Raw genomic sequence first — 27,610 nt, 5'->3', positions numbered from 1 at the left:
TGAAGACCCCTCATTCAGGTGATCCTCCCCCACTGGTCCACCCCCAGGAACTGGATCCAATAGTGATGGCCATGTCCTGGCCACCTGGATGACAGATCTCCGGGGACCAGGGGGTGAGACACCTTCAGGTTTCTCATAGTGGTAGGTAGGGTTAGCGAAAGTGGTGGTTGTAGAGAGAGTGGTGGTAGGGTGGGTGGGGGTAGAGAGAGTGGTGGTAGAGTGGGTGGGGGCAGAGAGAGTGGTGATAGGGTGGGTTGGTGAGGGTAGAGAGAGTGGGGGTAGGATGGGTGGGAGTAGAAATAATGGGGGTTGGGGTAGAGAAAAGGGTGGTTGGGATAGAGAGAGTGGCAGTAGGGTGGGGTGGGCGTGTGGGTGTAGAGAAGGCTTGGGGCATTGGAAGGAAATTACTGCCTCGAAAACTCACTGTGACAACCAGCACGGAGAGAACACAGGCTTCAAAATAGGATCCCGCTGTATGCCTGCCAGCCAGGGAGACATCCTCCTTGCCCACCCCCAGCAAGACTAAATCAAGCCCAACGATGGTCTGCGGTGGAGGGGGCATTCGTGCATGTGTAATGCTGGCAGCCTGGCTTTGATAGCAGCTGGGGAAATTTCCCAGGAATATGCACAAGAAGCAGCTCAGGTAAGTCAGCACAGTCATGACAAAACGAGCACATTGCAGACCTCCATAAACTTTATGCGCACCGTGGGGATGCCAACATCAGAGCCGGGCTGCAAATGGCAGCAGCTTTGGCTCAAAACGAGACCACTCGGCCTTAAATATAGTGTACAGGAGGTTAAGGGAAAAACGTATTGCTGCATACAAATAGGAAGAAAAAAAGGATATTGTAAAGTGCAGGCATTTTGATCTCACTTCAACTGTGCAGCTTCCATAACAGCAGCAGGTCGCCAGACAACAGCGAGAGGTGAAGGGCGAAGGTGATTTTAACGCCAAGCATCCAGAAGTTCCCATGGCAACGCCATACACTGCTCCTTAAATACCTGATCTCCTTTTTTTAACATTTCTATGACAATGTTTTAGTGATTAGGTGGCTTACGCCACCAAAGCGCCAAAACCAATACGCACTCTTGGTTGTCACCTTTGAAGGAACTCTCGTTCTTGTTTAGAAAACCATCCCATTTACATTTCGCCAGAGACTCTAGGTGAAATCAACTCTCGTAGTCTGTTGGATCTTCTTTTAAAGGGACATACCTACAGGTATCTTTTAATTGTCTTTCACAATTTGACATAATCTACAGTGTTCAAAAGAGCTATTGCCCCTCCCTTAGCTCCCTATTTTATATTGCTAGATGGACATTTCTTTGAAGAGTCTAACACTTCCAGTTCTCTTTGACTAATATTAATATCTACCTGTTGGTGTGGTCTTTCCAGTTGCACCATGCCCGTTAGTACTAAATTCTCAAACATTGGGCCTCATTCCGATCCTTGCGTTAACCATGGCGCTATTGGTTGACGCCAGTATTTTTCCAACTCCGCCATGGTGAATGGCGTAATTACCGCCCCATTCCAAGGTTGGTGGGGCGGTAATTCCCCATTCACCATGGGCCCTTCCCCATTCCCATTTTTGGCCCATATGGCTCAATGGGAATGGGGAAGGCGCTAATTACGGCACCGTAAATTACGGTGCCGTAATTAACTCCTAGGTCCATTTGCGGGTTGGTTTTGCAAAGGGAACTCAGAATAGGGTGGTAAGGGTTTAACGGAACCGGTCTCGTTACCGGTGACCGTTAACCCTTACCGCCCTACTCGGAATGATCCCCATTATATATTCAGGACATGGTCCTCTTCCTGTGTAAAAGTGTTGTCCGAAAGATTGATTATCATCTGTGTACTCTCCTCATAGTTCTCTGTGGGTACATTGTTTGTGGAGACCATTGATGTTACTCTCACCTGCTTCTTCGCAAAAGGTTTGGCGACCTCCTGATGTTTGTCACCTATTATGTTAGCCCCTACGCCCCCCTAATGTATAGGCTTCAAGGTGGATGGATATCTTATGTATAAGGGTTGGCAAATGTTGCCAGCCCAATATCTCAGGATGAGCCGAATATCCCCTTCAACATTTAGAAGATCCCTGATATCTCCCAGGACCTATCTGCAGCCCAAAATGGTGTCCCAACTCCAGCAAGAGTTTCAGCGAGAGACACATACTTCAGGAGGACACCAGTGACACAGAATCATTGAAAGTCCCACAGAATGTCAGACATCCATTCAGTGTCCCCTGTTCTCTGGGGAGGCTATGTGGTCTGATAAAAGGCCAGACTCATTCAAGGTTCTGCGTGGTTTGTGTCTGGCTATTGAAGGGAGGCACAGGACTGGTCTACACAGGGAGAGAGCAGGAGGTGAGATCTAGAGTTGCAGCCACTGAGAGTATTTGCATACCTGCCAACATTCTGTGACCAAAAAGATGCAAGATTTTCAAAAATAATAATTTGCATAACAATGACCTTGCAGGAAAACACAAACCATACATTGTTGGCACCACTGAAGCATTCTAAAATACGCAACCCATCAAAAAGCACAACATGGAAAGATGTCAGGAGGAAGGTCCACTGGCTACCCATCAAGGAAAGGATTGTCTTCAAAGCACTCTCCCTGACGCACAAATGCCTCCATGGGCTGCCCCCCCACGCTACCTAACTTACAGAATTTTCCCCCACACCACATCTAGACCTTCTAGAGCTGCGTATTCCAACACAATAACGGCACCCATCACATGCAGAGTGCGGACGGGTCGCACTAGCTTCCCGAATATGGCTGCTACTTTCTGGAACTCCCTCCCCCTGAACTATGACAGATTGACTCTCACTCAGCTTTCAGGAAAGCTATCAAACCAGGCTCTTTGTTTGAATGTTCCTCGTGTTCTCTTGAAAGCTTCTGTATACACTGTTGTTTCCTGTAAATGTAACCAAGCATTCTGCATCAAGTAACCTCTTGGGCCGCATCCATGTAACCCTGAATCAAGCCTTCATACATGTCCCTCATAGCGCCTCGATGCCTTCGGGCTGTAGTGCGCTTTATAAATCCAAAAATAAAAATAGAAATTAAAAAATGTTATAAAATACAATTCTGAATGGTAAGTTAACGCCAAATTCAATTACCTAACTTCACAGAAGGTAATTGAGCTGGTATGCAACGTTTGCCACTGCTCTGTAGCAGCAGCCCGGGCGATACATCCTGTAGTGCAAGTTGAACACTGAATGACATGGAGACTGATACCCCCTTCATTCAGTCTGATAGGCAGATGCTGTGTGATGGTGTTACGCTCTGCCACTTGCCTTCACTCGTGGTTCACCTAAGGGTTGTACCGGCAAGACTGCAGGACAGAGTCACGTAGCTCTCAGGTCAGTAGATTGGTCTGAGCCCAACCAAAGTATTCACCTACCAGTCCACTGTATAGACAGACTAATTAATGTTTGACATGCTTTGTCCTGCAGCCTGCCTTAGAGTGACATAAATTACCTGTCCCTGTAAAAAGCTGTAGGATCTGTCACACAAATCTATAGGCGGTAGGACTGCTTAAAAAGAAGTAGCCTACTGCCTAAATCTGTAGGGTTGGCAAGCATGTATTTTTAGTGTGGGTTTTTGACATTTCAATCACTGTAAGATTTTATCTTGTATTTTCCTTGTTTTCTTAAATTCCTTCAAGTATGATTCCTTTTTTAAAAACGCTTTGTGAACTCCTTTCCCTTTTTCTACCATCTCAAAATGAACAAGTAGAGAAAATAAACTCTTTTTAACAGTCCCTTATGAAGCTCTTTGTGATCCAGAGTGTTTAATTCCTTCCCCTTAACTTTCCCCTTTCCAACCACAAATACATAAATCCTTTGTGGCGGTTGCTTTCTAATCCCTTTCCCTTACCCCAACCAATAAACAGAAAAAAAGAAAACTGCTGTAAAACATTTTCTAGAAACCCATGTGGAAACCTTTCCCTTAGTGCCCCCACATCCAGGGTCGGACTTGGACAAGAAATAGGCCCGGACACCCAAAGAAAGTGGCTCACCCCTCGCCCCAAAAAAGTGGCCGACCCCTTGCCTCAAAAAAGTGGCCCTCAAACCATCATCCCGAATTCGCCTCAATTCACGCTACTAATTGAGGGTTCATGTGTCTGTTGCATTACAACACAATTCATAAAATAACATAACTTTGCATACAGTTCTGTGACAGGGTCCACAGCTCCGAGGCGCAGGAGTGGCATGAACCAACCATCCCCACTGCGATTTTGGGACCTTCTGCAAGTCGATGCTTATACAGGGCTCCGCAACCCCTGCAGGGAGGTTAGGGTGACGTTAGGGTGACGATGGTTGAACAGGAAGGGGGTGGGGGGTAGGGAAACCAGAATGAGGTTTAGGGAGAGGTTGTGGATAGGTTGGGGATGTCAGGGTAAGGTTCTGATCACTGTGCACGCTTCCAGCGGACTGTTACATGCTTTAACAATTGCATTAGAATACAGATAGAGAGAAATGTTATATGAGTGGAGAACACACAGCCTGTAGGTGTTGTTTGGTTATTTGGCAAACCATTGACTGCCGATGGCCATGCTAATCGCCTATGGCCATTCCCTGCCTCTCTCTACCCAAAACACCTCATGGACAGGGGTGTTGATAGGGCTGGAAAAGATCCAGGGGCAGGCTATGCTAATGTCGGGACTGGCGGGACTTGGGCTAGGTAGTATTTTGGTTGTAGCCCAGCCCCCTGAGCTTCTATCCAGGGCTATAACAAAAAGAAGACCTGGGGCTATAGCCTCCTCAGCCCCCCTACCCTCTCTAGCAATGCCTTTGTCATGGGAACTCTTTGTGCCCACTTTAATCAGGCCGTATCAATAAACTTTGCACTTGAAGTGCCTGCCAGTGTGTTTTTCAAAGCCGTCTTCTGAGACTTAATGGCTTAATTGGAGTTGCTACTGGTGTAATAAAAATGTCTTAACCAGGTCATCTTAGAGCCACTTAATTTATAGGCATTCTGTGTGACCTGCTCTGAAGTCCTGTTAAAAACAAACATTGGCAAAGCCAACAGTTTTGACTTGTACACAAGTGGCATTTCTCAGGCACTGCTACTATATGCCCAGGTACTCACACCATTTTGCACCTGCTACCATCAATGGGCAGTTAATACCAATATGACTGTGCCTGGCAAGTGCCTTGGCGATGCGTACACAAAAGCCCAAACTGTTGGCATTGCCAATGTCTTACATGTGCATACAGAATGCAGCCCAGGACTTCTCCCATCCTTCAAAAGGCCTTTGAACATTTCACTCAAATCCAGGACTTGTTACTTTACTGACTGGAAACCCTTATGAGTGCGATTGGCAACGGCATAAAACAACGTTAAAAATTCAAAGAAGCGACACTTTGTGGGTTACAAGAAAGGGAGCGCCTCCCTGCCTTTTAGGTCATAACATCCAATTATTGTATGCACAGCTAGCAATAAAGACAGTTCAAATATGCAGGACAAAGATCACACTGTTGAGGTGAATATATATAAAAAAATACAACTGTAAAGCATCAAAGTGTAAAGTTCAAACGTGCAGGAAGAACAGGAGCACAAAATAAAACAGGCTTTTTTTCCTAACGCCCTCACTGATTCAGAACGCGGATAGGGAGTGTGTCAGCGTGCACCACATTAGTAACCGCCTGTCTCACTAGGTCCGTTTCACCGCTTTTGAGCAAGAGCCATTTTACCACATTTTTGGTGGTCGGGGTGGGGCGGGGTAAGGAGTTTAATGGTATTGTGGCGTTCTGGTGGGCCGCTTAGGAGGGTACGGGATGCGTTCTACCAATGACAAATGTAAAGAAGACAGTTGAACGGCCACCTCCACCTGTACCAGTACCAGACCCACCACATTTCCGCCACAGAATTCCCATAACTGAATCATGTATTTGGAAAAACTGTTTGGACAGATTAATTGCAAACATTGGGTAAATGACGTGGCGCTACTTCCAACAGACTTTCCCCTTTAATGGTGTTGTTTTCAGTGATAGTGTGTGCTTGTGTCTGCTTCTATGTCGATCGACAATGATTTCAAATATCTTTAAGACTTTGGGCCTCATTCCGACCCAGGTGGTAGAGGATTAACGGCGCTGGTAGAGCTGCCGGCCCCGCTAACCCTCTACTGCCTCATTATGAGGTCTGCTCACGGGTCCCGCTAATCTCATCATGATGCCCCATGCATACCCTTACCTGATCGGATGATGTTGTGCTGCAGCAGCAGCGCTGCTGGCCCAGAGCCTTTCATTAAATGCTTTGAACTCAGAATTATTACATTTTATGCAGCGGGGCCAAGATTGCAGGAGAGCACCGAGCTCGTTCGTACGACTTGCAAAACGTCTTAGTCACAGAAATATGCAAGAACATTTATTTAATTAACAAAACGTGCAACCGTAAGCGTAAATGTTTCGGAAGTCATGTTTTCCATGAGAATTGTCTGTTGTTTGATTTATTTACCTCGGAATCTGCCGTTTCTGGAGCTTGTGCAACATTTCTTTTGGAAGATATGTAATGGTCGACATTTCCCAGAGGCTGCCAACCAATCCCAGCATTAGATATGTTCTGACCAATGAGAGATGCAAGCATTAGATATTTTCTGACTAATAAGAGATCGCAGGATGAAACATTGGGCCTCATTACGACCCTGGAGGTAACCATGGCGCTATTAGCGCCATGGTTGCCTCCAAAACCTTTTCAGATTCCTTTACCGATTCCGCCATGGTGAATGGAGCAATTACCGCCCCATTCCAAGGTTGGCGGGGACAGTAATTCCCCATTCACCATGGCCCTTCCCCATTCCCATTTTAGCCCCATAGGGCTCAATGGGAATGGGGAAGGCGGTAATAACGGTACCGCAAATTGCGGTACCGTTATTACCTCTAAAGTTTCTTTGCGTGTCCTGTCCTTAACGGCTGGTTTTACCAGCCTTCTAGGGAGTGACCCACAAAGGGAACTCGTAATAGGGCAGTAAGGGATTACTGGCACCGGTGCCCTTACCGCTACCGGTAATCCTTACCGCCAGGGTCGTAATGAGGCCCAATTTTCTTTAGTGGTCTTCAAACTGTTGGGCTGGCCCTCCTTGTGAGTATTCCGAGTGCTTTTAATGGAAAATATAAGCAGAGGAATATTTCTACTCAAAGGGGGCTCAGCATGAACAAGTTTGAATACCACTGCGTTAAGCTTGTGGAGCGTTTGGGCCATCTGCAGGCTCGGACTGGCCCATAGGGCAACATCCAAACCAGAAACGCAAAATGCTAGTGTGGGCCAGTTATTTTGGTCAGAGTGGCCAGTTTTTTGGCCAATATGGGCCAGTTTGATAAGTTACTTCACCATGCAGCTAGTCATTTTAACCAGTGTTACTGAATGAATATTCTTTAAAATATATAATTAGCATCACATTTTATCAAAAACCTCCCTCTTGGGTACTACTCAAATAGTCTGTCACAAGGAATGAATCGCCAGTTGCAACTCTTGGCCACTTTTTTCATGGGTTCCCGAGACCGTTGTATGCCCCAGTCCGTCCATGGCTGTCTGAGTGCTGAGGATGTGGCAGGCATGGTGTTGCTTGGTGCTGAAACTGAGCTCTCAGTCCTACGGTTGCATTTATTTTTTTTAATTGCCCTCTAGTGGTGCTTCTGAAATTGTACACAGGAGAACAAATACAGGCTACACAATACAGCGAATTAAGGCAGGCACAACACATTAAGGCAGACTAACTCGCACAGAAACGGATATAGCAATCAGAGTTGTGTTGGTGTCCTCTCAAAAAGAAAGACGACTAAAATGTCAACTAAAAAAACGCGTGTACATGTTCACTTGCTAATACAGAGCACGTTACGCCCCTTCCCCGGGCCCGTCACTGTGTCTTTCCTAGGAGATATCACATATGCCCAGGCCAGAGCCCCCCCGTGCCTGATCGGATGATGTGATGCAGCAGAAGCACTGCTGGCTACTGTAGACAGTGGCACTACTGGCGGCCTCCGCTCCTCCGACTCGCCTGGTCCTCAGTGGTGTGCACAGTGCTGGTCAGCTCTCTCAGTCTCTCTCTGTGCTCGTGGTGCGCTGTGGTGGCTAATATCATGCCCAGGGTCAGAGAGGCCCAATTAAAATATCCTCTACTCTAGAGAGTCAGTCACACCATCGACCTGGACCAGGTGGAGGCACGCAGTCTGTGTCGAGCGGGCTGCAGTCGCATTTTCATTGGCCCGCCCTGCTGTTGTTCCAGCGGCTCCCCAGCCCCAGGCACAAGTTGCTTTCAACTTTGCAAAGTGCAACAAATTTGTTGTTACTTCGTGCAAAGTTGGAAGTAACTTAATGGGAGTGAACTGTATGTGCGCTGTCACTGTGCCGCAGAAAGTGCCGGGGCCCAGGCTCCCAGCCTCCAGCCTGCCCTGCCCCACAGTTTTGGGTGTTACGACGGCCCCTTTACTTGATGGTGCATATGCATGCATGCATGCGCATCAATAATTTATGATGCATGCGTCATGCATGCAAATCATCAAAGCAAGGTAACAGCATCTGTTACATTGTTTTTATGAATTATGCTGCAGTGCCTGCCCAGCCCAGCCCCTCAGTTCCAGTTCTGCTGACCTGCTGCGAGGCGAACTGCTCGGGCTGCAGAGAGGCCACCCACAGGCAGCGCCATGGCACACACTGACACGGCAGGCGCAGGACGGCAGCCAGTGACTCACTGGGAGGGAGGGAGGGAGGGAGTGAGGGAGAAAGGGAAGGAGAGAGGGATGAGGGATCAACAATTTAATGCTGCAGCCCGCGGCCCGGCCGCAGCGCAGGCACGCACTATCTGACGGAGACTGCGGCAGGCAGGCAGTCATAGGGCCTCATTACACGGATGGCAATGGACCGGCACCGCCTTGGTGGAAAGGGGAATTACCGCCCTATTCCAAGGTTGGTGGGGCGGTAATTCCCCCTTCCCCCATTGCCCTTCCCCATTCCCATTTTTGCCCCAGAGGGCTCTATGGGAATGGGGAAGGCGCTAATTACGGTACCGCAAATTGGGTACCGTAATTAGCTCCCTGGTCCTTTGCGGGTTGGTTTTTAACGCCTGCAAAACACAGGCGTTAAATTCCCCAACCCGCAAAGGGACCTCGTAGTAAGGCGGTAAGGGTTTACCGGTACCGGTAAAATACTGGTACCAGTAAACACTTACCGCCTTCCCTATAACGAGGCCCATAGTCTCAGTCAGACAATCAAACAAAAAATTTCATTTAAAAATAAAATAAATATTATTTTAAAAAAAACATTTCAGGGGTGGTTGATGAAAAACCGGCCCCAGGGTCATCAAGGTCGTTCGGCCCATGGCCGAACGTCCAAAAGGCCCAGTCTGTCCCTGCCCACATCTGTTGAAGAACAAGAAGATATCTTTGGGAGCATGCCATTTTCAGTTGAGAGGGATGGTCAATAGAAGGTAGAATACAAGGATGCATAAATGTAGGTGCCGCCGTAGGTGGAACATGCACCAATACATGCAATTCAGGATAAGGAAACTAAGGTGACATATATGGACTGTAGGTACCGCATGAGGAGATGGTGGAACAGGAAGAGATGTATGCAGGGCAGGAGGAGGCAGATGAGGGGCAGGCGGAGGGGGAAGAGTGGCAGGAGGTTTCAAAAGAGGGGCAGGAGGATGAGAGGCAGCATGATTTGGAACAGAAGTGGTATGCAGATAAGGATGAGGATGCAGGTATGGGGCAGGAAGAACGAGGGCAGGAGGAGAAAGCCATAGAGAGGATGCTGGTGTCCCTCGTCATTTTGAGAGGGCCAGGTGGGCCAGAGGAGAACCAACAGAGAGCCGCACTCGGGCTCTGCCCAGTATACATTAGAAGAGCCATACCTGTTGAAGCACCTGTAATTAGACAACCATGGGCTGCACAATACCCTCTTAGACAACCATACCAGCAGCTGAGACGAAATGAAGAGTACCTACAGGCGGTCCACAAAGAGACCCAAAAAGCCTTATTAGAAGGCCAGTGGAAATGACACAAGGGCCTGAGCAGACTCGCGGATGAACGAAAATGGCTATTAAGAATAGCACGCCAATGCAAGCAGCTATGAAAATAGATGTAATGGACACATAAAAAGAGACGATGTTGAAACGTAAGGAAACGTTGCTATGAGGCAAGATGGAAGTAGCTAACCAGTTAACGCGTGTAAATGAGCTTGGAACGCAAGAAGCTAAGAAAACAATACTGCTTGCAATGCTTAGTAGAAGAATAGAGTGGCAAGCGCCAACCATATGTCTACCTCTATAAGGCCCGCTATACAACGACTCCATTTTGTAAAGCAGAAGTATGCCCAGGCGGTCAGAGGCCTAACAGGCCAGGTTTCATATCCCAGCCAGAGTCAGGAGAAGGGGCGGAATTGAAACTCAACAAAGATCAGCTCATGCCTGGGAATTCGAGGTCAACCCAAGGAACGGGGGAGAGCGGCAACACTGGAGAATTGAAACTTCAGAGCATACCAGCCTGCTACGTGAAGGTCAAGATAAGGGGGGCCCAGGCGAGGCTAAAGAAGAATCAAATACACGAAAAGCTGGAAACTGAAGCAGATTCACGGTGAACAGACATGTGACCAGCCAGGTGCGAAGAGTTACCAACGTCTGATATCACCCAGATCCAAGGATGCCATAACTTCTCCAGATAAGAGGCTACAGTTTCGAGGCCATGCCCAGCCAACTAATTGACACATAGCTCAAAAGCAATGATTGATGGAAGGGAGGCAGGGTGAATCTTGGGACACTAGGCACCTGGGTGTCCAGTCTGCATGCTGCTAATTAAAATGCAGATTTATGTCTAGGGGTGTAACCTGCTCAATCACAATGGACCAAGTTATCTAGTGTCCTATAGATAGTAGAACCAATAGGACGTCGTAGTTGTAGTGACGTCTATCACGTGTGATGTAGAGGGAGGGGCGTAGACGCCCACCCGATAAGAGTTATCCAATCCACATGCTCTGTTACCATATACAGATATAGCACTTACACTTAAGTTACCTTTGCCAACCAATTATATTGCATGACAGACTTGTAGAGTTAGACGTCATTGATGACGAGTTTTCCCTATAACTGTTGCTGTTTGACTGAAGTTCGAGGAAGTTGGAGCGAGACAGGTGATTGCAACGCTGCTGATTTCCAATTGTTTCCCTGTTTGATGTATTTGTCATTAAACGGACTTACCTTTGCCAAACTCAGTCCTCATTATTGAGTCGTGTTGGAGTAAGTGAATCCTGCACCCCCATTCCTCAATGGTGCAGCTATCTTGTCTTACAGGTATTAGAGGGTGAGCACTGACCTATGGGCCCGTCAGTGGAAACACCGCCCTCCTGTACACTTGGTAGCATGAGGATGGTTTCGGTCATCGATTATTGGTTATATAATTCTAAGACACCTATAGACCGACGGCACAAAGTAACTCTATGCCTTGGGCAATATCACGAGTCCTTTCGCCATTTCCGGCTGAGTAGACTGAGAAGCTTCCCGTGGACAATGATAGAATAATTTCGAAAAATCTGCAGTGGGTCTGAAGGAACCTGCTTTCCAAGCATAACCCTTCTCATTCCCCCGGGCAGCAGATCGGACGAAAAGACTGCAAGAGGCTGAAGAGGAAGGGGCGGTGATCCTGAGGTTCCAGAGAGGAAAAGATGCGAGTGGTAAGTGAAGCAATAAACTCGTTACTTTGGCAAATATCTTGTAGGCATTAGAACAAGTAAGGGAAAGGTACAGAGGGTGGTGGAGAAAAAATAAAATAGTCAGAATTAGAGAAGATTGTATATGGTTTATAGTGACTATTTCGAATTACATTTGGTAGAAAGTCAAAATGTCGAAAAAATAATGTAGAAACATTTATTTATTTATTTATTTTTTAAATGGGGGGGTTCCCCCCAGACCCCCATTTTTTATTTGTTTCTGTTTTAACCCTTTTTTTTACTTGCGGAACCCAAAAAAAACATGTAAATAAAAACATAAAGCATTCGAAAAAATGTTTTAGACATTATTTTTTCAACATTTTTGTCATTCGACCAAATGTTTTCGACATTTTGACTGGCTACCACTGTATATATATATAAGGGGTAATGACTCGAGCATAAGAGATAAAAAGTGGTTACCGGGATAGACATCCGAGATAAAAAGTAGTTACCGGGGGGACACCCGAGAGAAAACGAGTGGTTACCGGGGGGACACCCGAGAGAAAAACGAGTGGTTACCGGGGGGGCACCCAAGAGAAAATGAGAGGATACCAGGGGGGCACCTGAGATAAAAACGAAAGGATTTGCCTTGTTCCTGCGCTTTAATACAGCAGTCAGTAGAAACGTGAACCCACAGCCCACATAATGGGGGACAATTAGACTATGGTGACGTTTAAAGACGACATCAAAGGGGTTTGTTTAAACTCCATGTCGGGGTATTGATTCGAAGGCAGGTATATGTGTGTCCAGCTGGTGTCCATCTAGTCTGTTAAAAGTCTGTCCTGCGTGTCTTGTTATATGTCAAATGTAAAAAGAACTGTGTCATTGATTGCTTGAAATGCAAGTTGGTTTTACGCGATTCCGTAACTAAGAGGGAATCGCCAATGAATTGATGGTTTTAAGTAAATTTATAGTATACATTTTGGCGGGATAAGATTGGATTGGAGCTTGCGTATTTGGTGCTCGCTCATACTATTGGAAGGATAAAACTACACAAGTGTTGTTAGTAACAAAATTGAGAATGGAGGAGGTTACCCCGCTTGCACATCCGTGCAAGCATTTACCCAAGCATGATACTAAACCTAAAATTACAGTACTGAGTGGGTTAAGGGTACCGCCCACAAGATGTTTATGCCTTGGCCACAGAATGGGTCCCTATCTAAAGCCGTCTTACAACACATGATGACTTACCTACATGCCACATACACAGGAAAGAAATTCGAGAAACGCCTCGCTGTTCTAGAACTTTGGAAGATGTTCCAACAGACGAAGGAGGAAGAACCACCCGCAGACTGGATATTAAACGTATGCACGGAAGGGGGTGAGATGCCTACCGCGCCACCAGCCCCACCTGAGCCAGTCAGCGAGGGAAGTAAGTTAGAGGGACTCTATCCACTAAGAGAACTAAAGGCAGCCACGGGGTATAGCAACCCTGCATATGACTCACCTACATACAGTAGTGACAACATCAAAGAGGAGGACCAGGAAATTAATCTTGCCTCTGCAGTCCCGAGGGACAAGGAGAGATGCGAAGATGAAAGGAAGGACCAGGCACAGATTAGTGTACCTCTCATTAAGGAGGGAGAGGGAAAGAAATGGAAAGGAAACAAAGGTAGAACTGATGAGATAACATTTGCAAAAGACGAATGGATGGGAGGACAGATATTGTTGAAACTAGATGGAAAAAGGAAGTGATGATGTGAGCCCCAGAGAGAAGTCTGATGATACGCGAACCAGGGAGAGAGAAAAAGAGAAGGAAATGAGGGACGAAAGGATAAGAAGGAAGGATAGGCTGAAGCAAGAACAACTATATCGCGAAGAGCAAGAGAAACAGCTCGATCGCAAACAGAAGGCAGCCTATGACCAGTACAAACAGAACAAGCAAAGGTTGGAAGAAAAGCAAAGAGTACGTAAGAAGAGAGTGAAGAGAAGAGAAGATGAGGAAATTAGAAGGGCATAGGAATGTAGAAATGAAAGAATGAGGGAAGTAGATAAGACTAGAGAAAAAGCGAGGAAGTGCAAGGAAATAGATGAGGAAATAGAACATAAGCGCAGACATAGGGCACGGGATCTTGAATATTTGGAGCGGGAAGTTAAAAAACCCAATCCTATTGTTGAATGGGAAGACATAGAAGAATTCTTTCCTCCAAATGACTCGGTACCAGGGACAGGTGGGACTAATAATGAGGGTGACTTCGACACCAGAAGCATCAGGGAAACGATTGATAAAATATATGATGAGATGGGGCTGGAACAAATTCCCCAAGGGGGAAGGGAAGACGCGCACTTGGAGAGCACTCAGCTATATGACACTTAGGATGTCACCCGAAGTAGTGGGAGCAGGGGACTGTCCCTAGACAGGCTGGAGATTGGGCAGAACAAAGAAGATGCAAGGAGTTGTGTAAACTGGGAACAATCAGAATCTGACTCTGGTGGGGAAACAGAGGACAAGGCACATGAAGAAGGGAGACAGCGCGAAAAGCGGCTCACAAGGGACCAAGGTGTGCGATGGTCAGACGCTAGCTAGTCTGCACGCAGGACATCGAAGTCTGCCGCGCTGTCTGGCCGACATGAGGGAGTTCCCCACTGTCAGAAGGGGGTGTCAGCATCTGCCTATGCAGACAGATTAAGGGAATTGCCAGGTAGACAGCGACGCAGGAATGCTGCTCCAGCAATAGACAGGAGGGCTATGGGAAAAGAAAAGGAAGACTGCACATTCCAATTCCCACTGCTAGAAAAGGGGGGAACAAGACCACAATATATTCCATGGCCACACATGGATCGAGAGAACCTGAAAAACAAGCTTCCAATGCTGACATCGAGAGCCGGGAAGTGGGTACATAAGTTAGAGAAAATGACAGGGGGTGTCACCTTAGCTATAGGGGACATTAAGGGCCTCCTGATTGCCATACTTGGTGAGAGAGCAGACGATGTATGGAAACAAGCTGGGTACCCTAGGGTAACCATAATTAACACTTCCCATAACGGAGCACCATTTAATATTTGTAGAGCAGCAGTGTGGAAAGCGCTACGAACACTGTAACCAGACACTTCCGATATGGGAGCTATAATGACTCTGAAAATGAAAGTGTCAGAAGATCCGTTGATTTATTTCCAGAATTTTCAAGATGCGTGGGTACTCGAAAAGAAAACTATCCCTGTATTCTACCACATATTATGTCAAGGGTTGCCCGAACCGGTGCAAAAACAGCTCAAGAAATTGGTGGGTGTTGAAGCTAAACTATGAAGCTATCCCTGTATTCTACCACATATTATGTCAAGGGTTGCCCGAACCGGTGCAAAAACAGCTCAAGAAATTGGTGGGTGTTGAAGCTAAACCCTGGGCAGAAATACAGTGTACAATTGCACACTACTGTAGATTGTTGTAAGAAAAGAACCAAAAAAAGGAGGCACTCGTAAGGGTGAGGAGGCGAAGCTGGTGCAAAAGAAGCTCTCAAAGTAGGCTCTCGAGGGAGCCATGCTGACAAGTCCAGCTGAACCAAGCGCACAACTAGCAGCTAACCCATCCCAGAATAACCAGGGTAGCGCAGGATTTTACCCGAGGGGTAGGGGATTCAGAGGAAGAGGATGGCAGAGTAACCAGGGAGGGTCTCAAGGTAATCAGGGAGGTTTTCAGAACAACCAAGGTGGATTCCAAAATGTGCAGATGGGCAGTCCAGCTACGCCAGATGGACAGATGGCCCGACCACCGCCAGTGTGTTGGCTGTGTGGAATGACAGGACATGTGGCGCGCGTGTGCAGAAGCCAAGGCATGTGGCAAAATGGCCAAGGGATAGGAACCGGCATGGTGAATCAGCCTGCCATCCCACAATAAGGCAGTGAACAGGATCACACAGTGCAACAGAAAGCGTCAGGCTTGCAGCAAGGTGCGCAGCAAGGGGTCCAACCCTCGAACATGGGGGACTTGCCACAGGGACAATCCCAGCAGGCACCGCCGCAAATGTCTCAGGGCCCTAACTCCGGAGGGGGAGTTAACCCTGGAAATGGGGGAAATCCACAAGTATACAGTGGGCCGAACTTATGTATGAAATAGGACAGCTCACAGGAGACTCTGATTTGCTCTATCCTATCAGTGACACCAGGCCCTAACAGGGAACCTAGTATGAATGTCATCGTAGGGGGTAAAGAATATTCCTTCTTAGTTGACACAGGTGCAACAAGCTTGTGCATACGAAAAGGCAAGTTCTCCTTGTCCGGCGAGGCCATAGGTACTCAGAGTTTCACAGGAGCTCTCAGTAGAGTTTCCTTTACAGACGCGCTCCCAGTTTCTGTAGGAGAGTGCAAAATGAATGTACCCCTATTGTATTCACATCAGACCCCAATAAACATTATGGGTCGAGACTTAATGACGCAGTTGAATATGACTATCTCGTTATCACGGAGGAGGGCATAGTATGCTGTACTCCAGGAATGCATTATTCAAATGTGTGCGGAATGATCAGAGCATACTCAGGACGTATAGCCATGAGGGCTATACCGTTAGAGCCAGAATTTTCGCATATGGCGTGCGGGTGCTCATGGCAGGATTGCCAGGCCTCGCAGACGGAACAATGAGAACCCCTGATGAGTTTTTATTCAGACCAAGAATACCGATGCATGAAGAAGAGGGACAAGTATTTCCCTTAATGATACAATCTTCCGCAGTGCGAGGGAAAGTAGTATTGGTCGAAGGATACGATGATGAAGGGAGACAATGGTGCGCGGTTATCGCCATCGAAGAAGGGTATCGAGCGACTGACGTCACCAATGACGATCTGTTCGAAGAACACCCTGACCTAGAAGAGACAAGGAAGAGACAAGGATGGAAGTGAGTCTCATATTTTGGGTCAAAATGATCAAACGGGAGGTACCTCAGAGAATGATGTTGGCACTGATACGTCCAGAGTACTTTGAAAAGGACATGGCCCAAGTGCCTGTCACAGTATGGACTACAGGGCACTATGACGTAGGCCTCCTGAAAGGGGCAGGAGAAGTGAAAATTAAACTGAAACCAGGAGCAATTTTACCAAGAGCGCGACAATATCCCATGTCCAGAGAAGTGGATGAAGGGATTGCAAAGACAATTTCCACCATGATGGAACAGGGCATCTTAGTGACGTCAGAGTCACCCTGTAACACAGTAATTTACCCATCAAGAAATCAAAGGGAGGGTCTTGGCATTTAATCCAAGATTTAAGAGCATTAAATGATATTGTTGAAGCCGAGTTCCCTCTAGTCCCTAATCCATCTACAATTCTATGCACCATGCCCACTGAGGCAAAATATTTTACGGTGATTGATTTGAAAAATGCGTTTTTGTCAATCCCGTTGAACCGTGACTCACAAGTTCTGACCTAATTTACTTTCAGACAAATGCGTCTGAAAAAGCACAAGACTGCCTCAGGGGTATTGTGAGTCTCTGTCCATTTTCAACAGAGTCCTGCAAATGGAGCTAAGCAATATTGCGGTGGACAGTGTTGTTTTGCAGTATGTGGATGACATTCTGATCTGCAGCATCACTGAGGAACAATGCAGGTGCGATTCTGTCCAGCTACTGACTATATTGGGTGAGAAAGGATATAAAGTTGACAAGGAAAAGTTACAATACTGTCAACAAGAGGTGTTATACATAGGCCAGCTAATCTCACACGAGGGAAACAAGATAACCCCAGAAAGGGCTGAAGGTATCATGAACACAGCTAAGCCACTCAAGATAAAACAAATGCAAAGCTTCTTAGGCCTGTGCAATTATGTCAGAGCATGGGTCTTCGATTACAGCTCGTATACTAAGCCCTTGCTTCAGGCTTTGAAGAAAGCCCTGGCAACAAAGGAAAAAATTGAAAGGACTGAGACGATGGAAAAGGGGTTCACAGAAGTAAAGGGGGCGATTTGAAAGGCCCCAGTTTTAGGGATTCCAAATTATGCAGAGGAATTCTACCTGTTTTCACATACTGATGGCAATTTTATAATGGCAGTACTCGCTCAGTGAACCTCGCTGGGGTATAAGCCCCTAGGGTATTACAGCGGGAGTCTGAACCCAGTTATGAGAGGCCACTTCCCATGCGAACAAAATCTAGCTGCCGCTGCATTCGCCATCGAGAAGGCATCATCCATTGTGATGGGGTGCTCCATGACTTTGTACATCGAGCACTCATTTTTCACGATACTAGAAAAACCTGACATCTCAGAGAGCATCCGCTTATGAGGTGATTATCTCTAACCCATCAATCAAAATAGTTCGATGTAAAACTGTAAATCCAGCTACATTCATGCTGAGCCAGTCACAGAGGGAGAACCTATACACAACTGTGCGAATTATGAGGAATTCTATGATGAAATCACCAGGGTAAAAGAAAATGCCCTGGCAGGTGGTGAGATCGTGTTCATTGACGGTTCATCAAGAATCGATCAAGAGGATGGACTAAGATATACAGGCGTGCCCATGGTAAAACACCTAGCGAATGGAGGCGCTGATACTCGCCATTGAGAATCATGCAGACCAGGAAGTAACGGTGTACAGTGACTCTGCCTATGTGACATCTACCGTACATGCAGGTCTGGCACGCTGGAAAAGGAGGGGCTACCTCCGGGCAGACGGCACACCAGTGCAACATGCAGCCTTATTGGACAGGTTGATAAAAGCACTACAGCTCCCAGTGGGCATAGCGGTCGTGAAATGCACCGCTCACACCAAAGGGACAGATTTCGTGTCACGTGGAAACCATGAAGCGGACACGGAAGTCAAGCGTATGGCATCCAAGAATGAACCAATCATGGACGTGGAGGTGGCACGTAACCATGAGAGGATGATGGAAGCACGAGCCACACCTGAGGCATATAGCAACATGGGGCAGACTCAGTTAATCGAGCTCCAAGGGGAGGCACCTCAGGAGGAGAAGAATTTGTGGAAGCATCGAGGGTGACCCTTAAGCCCCTCTGACGGATTGTGGAGGCAAGACAGCACTGGTAAACCAGTAATGCCGGTCGCCCTACTAAAGTTAGCATTGGAGCAATTACATTACCCTATACATATGTCAAAAGAAAATATTGCTGCAATGCTTGCAGAAGACTGGTTTACACCAAATTTGGCTGAGCATGTTGCATTCCTCATGGTGAACTGCATAATATGCCAGCAATTCACCACTGGGCACACATTGAAAGTAGTGAGAGGAGTTATCCCCCGGCCTAACGGGCCATTCCAGCACTTGCATATCAATTATGTCGACATGATTCAAGTGTGCAATGGGTACAGGTATTTAATTGTGGTGGTGTGTCCATTCTCTAGTTGGATAGAAGCAGGCCCCTGTACACACCCAGACTCTTCCTGTGCTGCCAAATTTCTGGTGAGGGAAGTGTTCCCTAAATGGGGGGTGTGCGAGGTAATGAGGTCAGATAACGGGGCTCACTTTGTCAATGCAGTCTTTGAACAGATCAGCTTGTTGCTTGGTATAAAGCACAAGTTCTCGTCGGCGTATCATCCGGAGGGAAATGGCATATGTGAGAGGCTCAACGGCTTGTTAAAGGAGAGGATAGCCAAGTTGAAACTCACATTAAAAAAGGGATGACTGCACTGCCTACCACTGGCATTGTATGCACTTCGGAACCAACCAGGCTCCGACCATCATCTCATGCCGCAAGAGATAGTCACGGGCAGAAGGATGAGGACCCCTCGTACCCCCCCCCGAGATAGAGCTAGATGTGATGCCCAGCCAACTAGAGTGGTCCTGGGTATAGAGATGCAGGAATATTTTAACTGCATGACATCCAGCATCTCTCTCATTACAGGCCAACTGCAGCAACGGCGAAAGGGTTGCAAAGAAGCACAAAACGCATCAGGAAGTGCTGAAGCAGACACCGCTCAAGGTCTTTGTGCGCCTCTCGTCTTCCCTAGCGATGCTGTTTTAATAAAAAATTATACAAGGAAAAGGTGGGACGAACCAAGATGTAATGGCCCTTTCATCGTGGAGGACTGCACTCCTTCTGCCGTCAAAGTCCAGGGTAGAAGGGCATGGCTCTTCCTAAATGACATTAAACCATATATAGGAGAGAGCCCTTCAGCTGCATTTAACTGTGAAGAAACCACAGACAACGGGGAAGAACCTCAGCACGTGCAGACAAGATCCATGGCGAGGAAGAACGACGCATGAGCAGCAAAATCAAGGCAAAAGAACTCTGTTTTAAATTGTGGCTTTTCAACAGGACATTTCCTCAAACCAGAGAAAGGTGATAAAGAACAATTATACAGACATTCTGTGCACCACAGTTGCAGGGTAAAGAAGAGAGCTACACATCCAAAGCCACAACAATGTTGATAACACAAACTTTTGAATCACGTCACACTCAAGCAGTATAACGAATCAAGACTCTGATAGACTGCAAATAAGAAATTTCTGAGAGCTTAACACGGTATCCTGAAGCAACCAGTGTCAAGACTTTGTTTACAGAACTTATGGTATCTCCCAGCAGAAGCCTCACGTGGGATGTTCTCACTTATTTCCAGTTGGTGGTGATATCATATCCATCACTCATAGGGAGAGTAACCAGTGTCACTAACTTTATTTGAGATCCTGCTAACAAGAAAGTAATCTGGCAACTGCTGACTGTCATCATGGAAGCCTTCGCCGAGTTACCCGAGCACAGTGAAAACGACACAAATGCTTCCATCACAGACAGACATTGAAGAACTCACCTTCACGCTGTTCTTTCAAATAATCTAGAAATGCCCAGGACTCGTCGGGAGAATGACTGATACCCACACATTCATCAGAGATCCAAGAAACATTGAACGATTAAACCAGCTCAGGACTAAGCTAAATTACCTAGTGGCAATCCATGCAGCAGGAAAGTGCAGAGACTGTTCGAGTCAAAAGACAAGCTTGTGATCAGGACCCAGCAAAACAGGACAAATGTCCCTGTCACCAGAGGACACACAGCTGGCAAATAATGTCCTGTTCAGACCAGTCACAGACTATCCAGAAATGGTGGGAAGGACTGCAGATGTTGACGTCATCACCTTCCTCAGAGATCCAGCCAATATCTTACGCATGGGCACACTCCTCCACGGCATCATGCTCCAGGTAGAGCTATCTAACTTCCAGTGAGAATACCTGAGCGGATTCCAGTGAAACTTTCCGCCGTGGGACAGATCGAGGAGATAGAGACACAGTTCATCATCTTTCCGCCGTGGGACAGATCGAGGAGATAGAGACACAGTTCATCATCTTTCCACCGTGGGACAGATCGGGAAGAGCAGAAACGAGAACTTCACCATCCTGTTTTTCTTTTTCTTTTTCTTTTTCTTCTATTTTTCCTATTTTTATTCTTATTTTTCCATGTTAATTTTATTTTTATTTTTATTTTTATGACATTTTATTTTGTGTGATTTTTAGCGGTTCAATCTTTTCATTCCTTCGCATTGAACAGGTTCCAGCAGGTCCTCAGGACCAAAGCAAATTTGAGGAATGCACCAGGATCTTACCTATTGTATATATGCATAATGAATGTGACTTGCCAAAGATGTTAGCCTAACCTTTTTCCATGGTCTAGCAAGGGAACTGTACTCCGTACCCAGAGACTACCGTCATCACCCGCAAGAGGGGGGACATTTGAGAAGCACTCGTCACTTTAGTAATTCACACACTCTTGAGCAACGAGATCGAAGTAAGAAAAAGAATTAAACACTGATAATAGATTTATGTACGAAATGGAGGCCCAGAACAGTAACTTAGTTCACCAACCGAGGGGCGCCCCCGCTTCCCTGGAAGGAAATGCTGCCAAATGTCTTACAAGTCAATAATGTGAATATGCCTAGTAATTATCATTGTCTTCCTGTCATTGACTATCAGAACGGCTTTCTTTATTGGTGCACGAAGTGTCCCGATTTCAGTGCACCCACCAGACAATGAATGACAGGGGCCTACAAAAGCACCCAGACCCTATATAGTTATTCCAGTTCCAAGAAAACCTGATGGTAAAGTTAACGAACTAAAATTGAATGTAATTAGCAGTGGCACATACACACTTGAGGTAATGAATGAAGAGAAAAGCTGGAGACAGGGTCAGCACGGAGTGGATGAAAATGTAGCACTGACCACTGCACGCACCCACACACTGATTGCACATGAACAAGGGCAAGTGTCAATGGCAACAGGGCCTCAAACGAAGGCAACAGAAAAAGAGAGACTTCCTACCGAGCAACCAGCCCCAGAAAATAGTGGAAGTAACCAAGAAGAACCAAGTGAGAAACCAAAGAGAGAGGGCATGGCAAAATCCCTCAAAAGAACAGAAGTAGCCACAAAGGAACTCACAGAGAAAACACAAACGCTGATAGATCATTTGTCCCCGTTCATAGAGCAAAGAAACTGCATGAGGAGCTGAAAAAAAGAACTACAGAGGCTATGACAGCAACCATGCCAGCTCCAACGCAAGGGACAAGCACCAGGCCTACGACACAGCCAAGCGTTGGGAAGTTGGTGAGCCAATGGTGGTTAGAGGATGTCTATGAACGATTACAAAAGGGAAGGAAAAGAAACACAAAACCTTCTCCTACCACAGCGATACAGCCAAGGAAACCTGCTCCACTGAGATGCCCAGAGTGGAAAAGCAGCACAGACGCATTCAAGGACATAGTTATAGCAAACTACAGAAGAACGCTGAGAATCAAGAGAAGCCCACACAAAGATAACAATGAACTCAATGATTACCTGGACAGCACAGCCCATCTCGGAAACAACATATGGTACCAACACATGAAGGAAGTAGGGCAAAGGCAATCAGAAGGAGAATGCTTTGTCTGTGCACTCCTACCGTACAGCATGGGAAAATCCAAGATCTTCGTGGTAGTGGAAATTGATGCCCCTACAGCACACTGTATGTCACACTTAGCAATGTGTAACACCAGAGGACAATTTATGGGAAGATACGCCTCACTGATATGGGCCACCAAAAAAGATTACCCAGAAGAAGATGGCTACGTCCAGAACATTAAAACAAGAAACAGGGCACACAACAGGAATCACGTGATCAGATACGAGAACCCTGAAGTTACAGGATCAGGAACACGATGGGAAATAAACCCGAGACTGAACGTCCATTGAAAAACCACCGAAGAGGCTCAAATTTGGAAGAACAGAGGCCAAATGCAAGATTTGGGGAACAGTGGTTTCCCCAGATGGATGGGACGAAGGAGTAGTAATCTGCCGAGCTTGGATGGTCCTTGGAGCCTGCCAAGAAGCAATAGAGAACTCACAGAGGTTATGCAAACCTCTATGGCCGAAATTGGTACAGCTGTTATCATGGGTCCAAGACAGAGGAGGACCTCTGCAATTAGTACCACTGGAAAGCCCGAAACTATGCTTCAGAAGTAATGGCACGAGGAAGAATGTAAACTGCGGACGAATCTTTGAAGCCCCAGGAATGACACAAGGAACCGCAGTCATCATGGACCATTACTAGGCGTGTGGATCCAAGGCATATATAAGACTACCGAAGAACTGGGGAGGCATCTGCACACTGTTGAACGTCCACGTTCCCACACTAGTGATCCCTAAAAATGACCTGAATTTGGACAGTTTCCCAAAAGCAGATGCTCATCTAAGAAAAAGGAGATCTGTGAAACTCGTATCTAGAATGAAGAGAGAAAACTACTTTTCTGCCAAATCAGAAGAGGCATTCCAAGCAATCCCATACGAACACAGGCTGTTCAGCCTCACCTCAACAGTATTCACCACAATGCTCTTGCCACACATCCAAGTTGGAGTGAATGCTAAATGGTTGCAGATAACCAGATGGGAGTTATTGCAGACCATCAACACCACTATAAAAGTATTTAACGTGATCAAAGAAGAACTGAGAGCAATCAGACTGATGACCCTCCAGAACAGATATGTACTTGACATGATCACAGCGATGGGACGAAGGAGTAGTAATCTGCCGAGCTTGGATGGTCCTTGGAGCCTGCCAAGAAGCAATAGAGAACTCACAGAGGTTATGCAAACCTCTATGGCCGAAATTGGTACAGCTGTTATCATGGGTCCAAGACAGAGGAGGACCTCTGCAATTAGTACCACTGGAAAGCCCGAAACTATGCTTCAGAAGTAATGGCACGAGGAAGAATGTAAACTGCGGACGAATCTTTGAAGCCCCAGGAATGACACAAGGAACCGCAGTCATCATGGACCATTACTGGGCGTGTGGATCCAAGGCATATATAAGACTACCGAAGAACTGGGGAGGCATCTGCACACTGGTGAACGTCCACGTTCCCACACTAGTGATCCCTAAAAATGACCTGAATTTGGACAGTTTCCCAAAAGCAGATGCTCATCTAAGAAAAAGGAGATCTGTGAAACTCGTATCTAGAATGAAGAGAGAAAACTACTTTTCTGCCAAATCAGAAGAGGCATTCCAAGCAATCCCATACGAACACAGGCTGTTCAGCCTCACCTCAACAGTATTCACCACAATGCTTTTGCCACACATCCAAGTTGGAGTGAATGCTAAATGGTTGCAGATAACCAGATGGGAGTTATTGCAGACCATCAACACCACTATAAAAGTATTTAACGTGATCAAAGAAGAACTGAGAGCAATCAGACTGATGACCCTCCAGAACAGATATGTACTTGACATGATCACAGCGATGGATGGAGGTGTTTGCGCAAAAATCGGAGAATCATGTTGCACTTTTACACCTTCGCATGACGAAACGTTAACAGAAGCCATAGGTATGCTGACAACCTTAAAAAAACAGATGATTGACGAAACAGACGAAGTGGATGATGACAACTGTTTTGGAGCCCTGTTCTCATGGGTCCCACAATGGATGGTGGATATATTCAAGTTTCTGGGAGCCTTACAAGCAATGATACTGCTAGGATTCTGTATTATCAAGATAATCATCACACAGTGCCAGAAAACTGCAAAAAAAGCCATTGGGGTGAAAATCATAGACGATGTCGAACCAGGATGGAAGCCCAGAGATCTGACGGATGAAGAAATAAGAGACTTTGTGACGGCCCGTGAATTTGCGCCAGAAGGAACAAAGTTTACATATCCCAAAAAGCAAAGAAAGTATGAAGGAAAATGAATCTATTGCAGCCCAAATGAACAATGCCAACTTATGACATGGAATAAAGATGAACATGTGAAAACAGCAGGAAGTTTGAAAGGTGTGATAAAAATATGGACTCCCAAGATGCACACATTCACATCGTCATGTACAAACCCTGAAGATGACGAACAAGACACAGATGAACCAAAAAAAATGAATACGAAGGAGGACGCAGAAGTGGTCGATGAACCAACCAGAGGGGGAGTGTAGAGGATGCCCCAGACATAGCCTGCACCCCTGCTCCCCATTTCGGGGTACCAGGAACGTACTCACCAAGGAATGTGACGCATGAGGAGCAAGTGAACCAACAGAGGGCCGCACTCGGGCTCTGCCCAGTGTACATTAGAAGAGCCATACCTGTTGAAGCACCTGTAATTAGACAACCATGGGCTGCACAATACCCTCTTAGACAACCATACCAGCAGCTGAGGCGAAATGAAGAGTACCTACAGGCGGTCCACGAAGAGACCCAAAAAGCCTTATTAGAAGGCCAGTGGAAATGACACAAGGGCCTGAGCAGACTCGCGGATGAACGAAAACGGCTATTAAGAATAGCACGCCAATGCAAGCAGCTATGCAAATAGATGTAATGGACACAGGAAAAGAGATGATGGTGAAACGTAAGGAAACGTTGCTATGAGGCAAGATGGAAGTAGCCAACCAGTTAACGCGTGTAAATAGGCTTGGAACGCAAGAAGCTAAGAAAACGATACTGCTTGCAATGCTTAGTAGAAGAATAGAGCGGCAAGCTCCAACCATATATCTACCTCAATAAGGCCCGCTATACAAGTGCAACTCCATTTTGTAAAGCAGAACTATGCCCAGGCGGTCAGAGGCCTAACAGGCCAGGTTTCATATCCCAGCCAGAGCCAGGAGAAGGAGTGGAATCGAAACTCAACAAAGAGCAGCTCATTCCTGGGAATTGAAGGTCAACCCAAGGAAAGGGGGAGAACAGCAACACTGGAGAATCGAAAGTTCAGAGCATACCAGCCTGCCCCGTGAAGGTCAAGATAAGGGGGGCCCAGGTAGGTGGTGAGGCAAAAGAAGAATCAAATACACGAAAAGCTGGAAACTGAAGCAGATTCACGGTGAACAGACATGTGACCAGGCAGGCGCAAAGAGTTGCCAACATCTGATGTCACCCAGATCCAAGGATGCCATAACTTCTCCAGATAAGAGGCTACAGTTTCGAGGCCATGCCCAGCCAACTAATTGACACATAGCTCAAAAGCATTGATTGATGGAAGGGAGGCAGGGTGAATCTTGGGACACTAGGCACCTGGGTGTCCAGTCTGCATGCTGCTAATTAAAATGGAGATTTATGTCTAGGGGTGTAACCTGCCCAATCACAATGGACCAAGTTATCTAGGGTCCTATAGATAGTAGAACCAATAGGACGTCGTAGTTGTAGTGACGTCTATCACGTGTGATGTAGAGGGAGGGGCGTAGACGCCCACCCGATAAAAGTTATCCAATCTGCATGCTCTGTTACCATATACAGATATAGAACCTACACTTAAGTTACTTTTCCCAACCAATTATATTGCATGACAAACTTGTAGAGTTAGACGTCATTGATGACGAGTTTTGCCTATAACTGTTGCTGTTTGACTGAAGTTCGAGGAAGTTGGAGCGAGACAGGTGATCGCAACGCTGCTGATTTCCAATTGTTTCCCTGTTTGATGTACTTGTCATTAAACAGACTTCCTTTTGCCAAACTACTGAGTCCTCATTATTGAGTCGTGTTGGAGTAAGTGAATCCTGCACCCCCATTCCACACATGGTGCAGCTATCTTGTCTTACAGGTACTAGAGGGTGAGCACTGACCTATGGGCCCGTCAGTGGAAACACCGCCCTCCTGTACAGCATCCTATGGACTTTTCAAAAACGTACACCAGAATACCACCACTTCTTATTCCATGGAAATCCCACTGGACCGAGTGGCAGTAACAGTCATTTATTTCGGTGGTAAATCGCCAGACTGACTGCTGATTTACCACCAAGCTCAAAATGAGGCCCATTGTCTTAAACAGAGCACAATCTTACACACAAATCCCATGCAAGGATTTCCTAATTTCTGACATGTGGTCTCATTTAATAAATCAAAATACTTAAAGAGAACCCCTGTAGTATTATTTTACAAGGGCACTACACCACCGGCCACAGACTCAACACTTATCTGTAAGGAATAAATATAGTGGAGCCCTTTCTACCTGCATATGGTGTTCCAACTGGAAAATCACTTCCAAAACATTAAATGAACCAATCTTAGAATAACCAATATCTATTTCTATTCAATTCATGTGTACACAAGATAACATCTGTCTTTAAAACAATAGATTATTTACCTTCAATGACATTTTCATGCATACCCTTAGAAACCATACTTCACGTATACTCATATAATTAATTTATATAATTTAAAAGGTTGCCTCAACCAATGTATATAGTATATATGGGCCTCATCATGATTTGGGTGGAGCAGTAAATTGTGGCCGTAACGCAATTACTGCTGCATTTACACCTCCGCCCAATCTCGAGTTGGATGGAAAGTGGGAGTTTTACCTAAAAATCTCCCCTTTGCACCCGTTTTCAGTGCTAATTGCTCTAGCACTAATAGCACCAAGAAAATTGGGATTTACCTCCCCACCGCAACTCGGGATCAGACAAAAATCATGGTGCACCGAGTTGCTGTAACGCTAATAGCATCAGGTGGTATCCTGGTGCAACCAGCGCAGGGATAGTGCCCAATTCAGGATGAGGCCCATAGACAGCAGTTTCCTATGGTTCTA

This window comes from Ambystoma mexicanum, chromosome 1q (genome assembly GCF_040938575.1).
Source record: "Ambystoma mexicanum isolate Mex_15411 chromosome 1q, UKY_AmexF1_1, whole genome shotgun sequence".
Lineage (NCBI taxonomy): Eukaryota > Metazoa > Chordata > Amphibia > Caudata > Ambystomatidae > Ambystoma > Ambystoma mexicanum.
The sequence above is the reverse complement of the archived record's forward strand: the minus strand, read 5'-3'. Positions refer to the sequence as shown.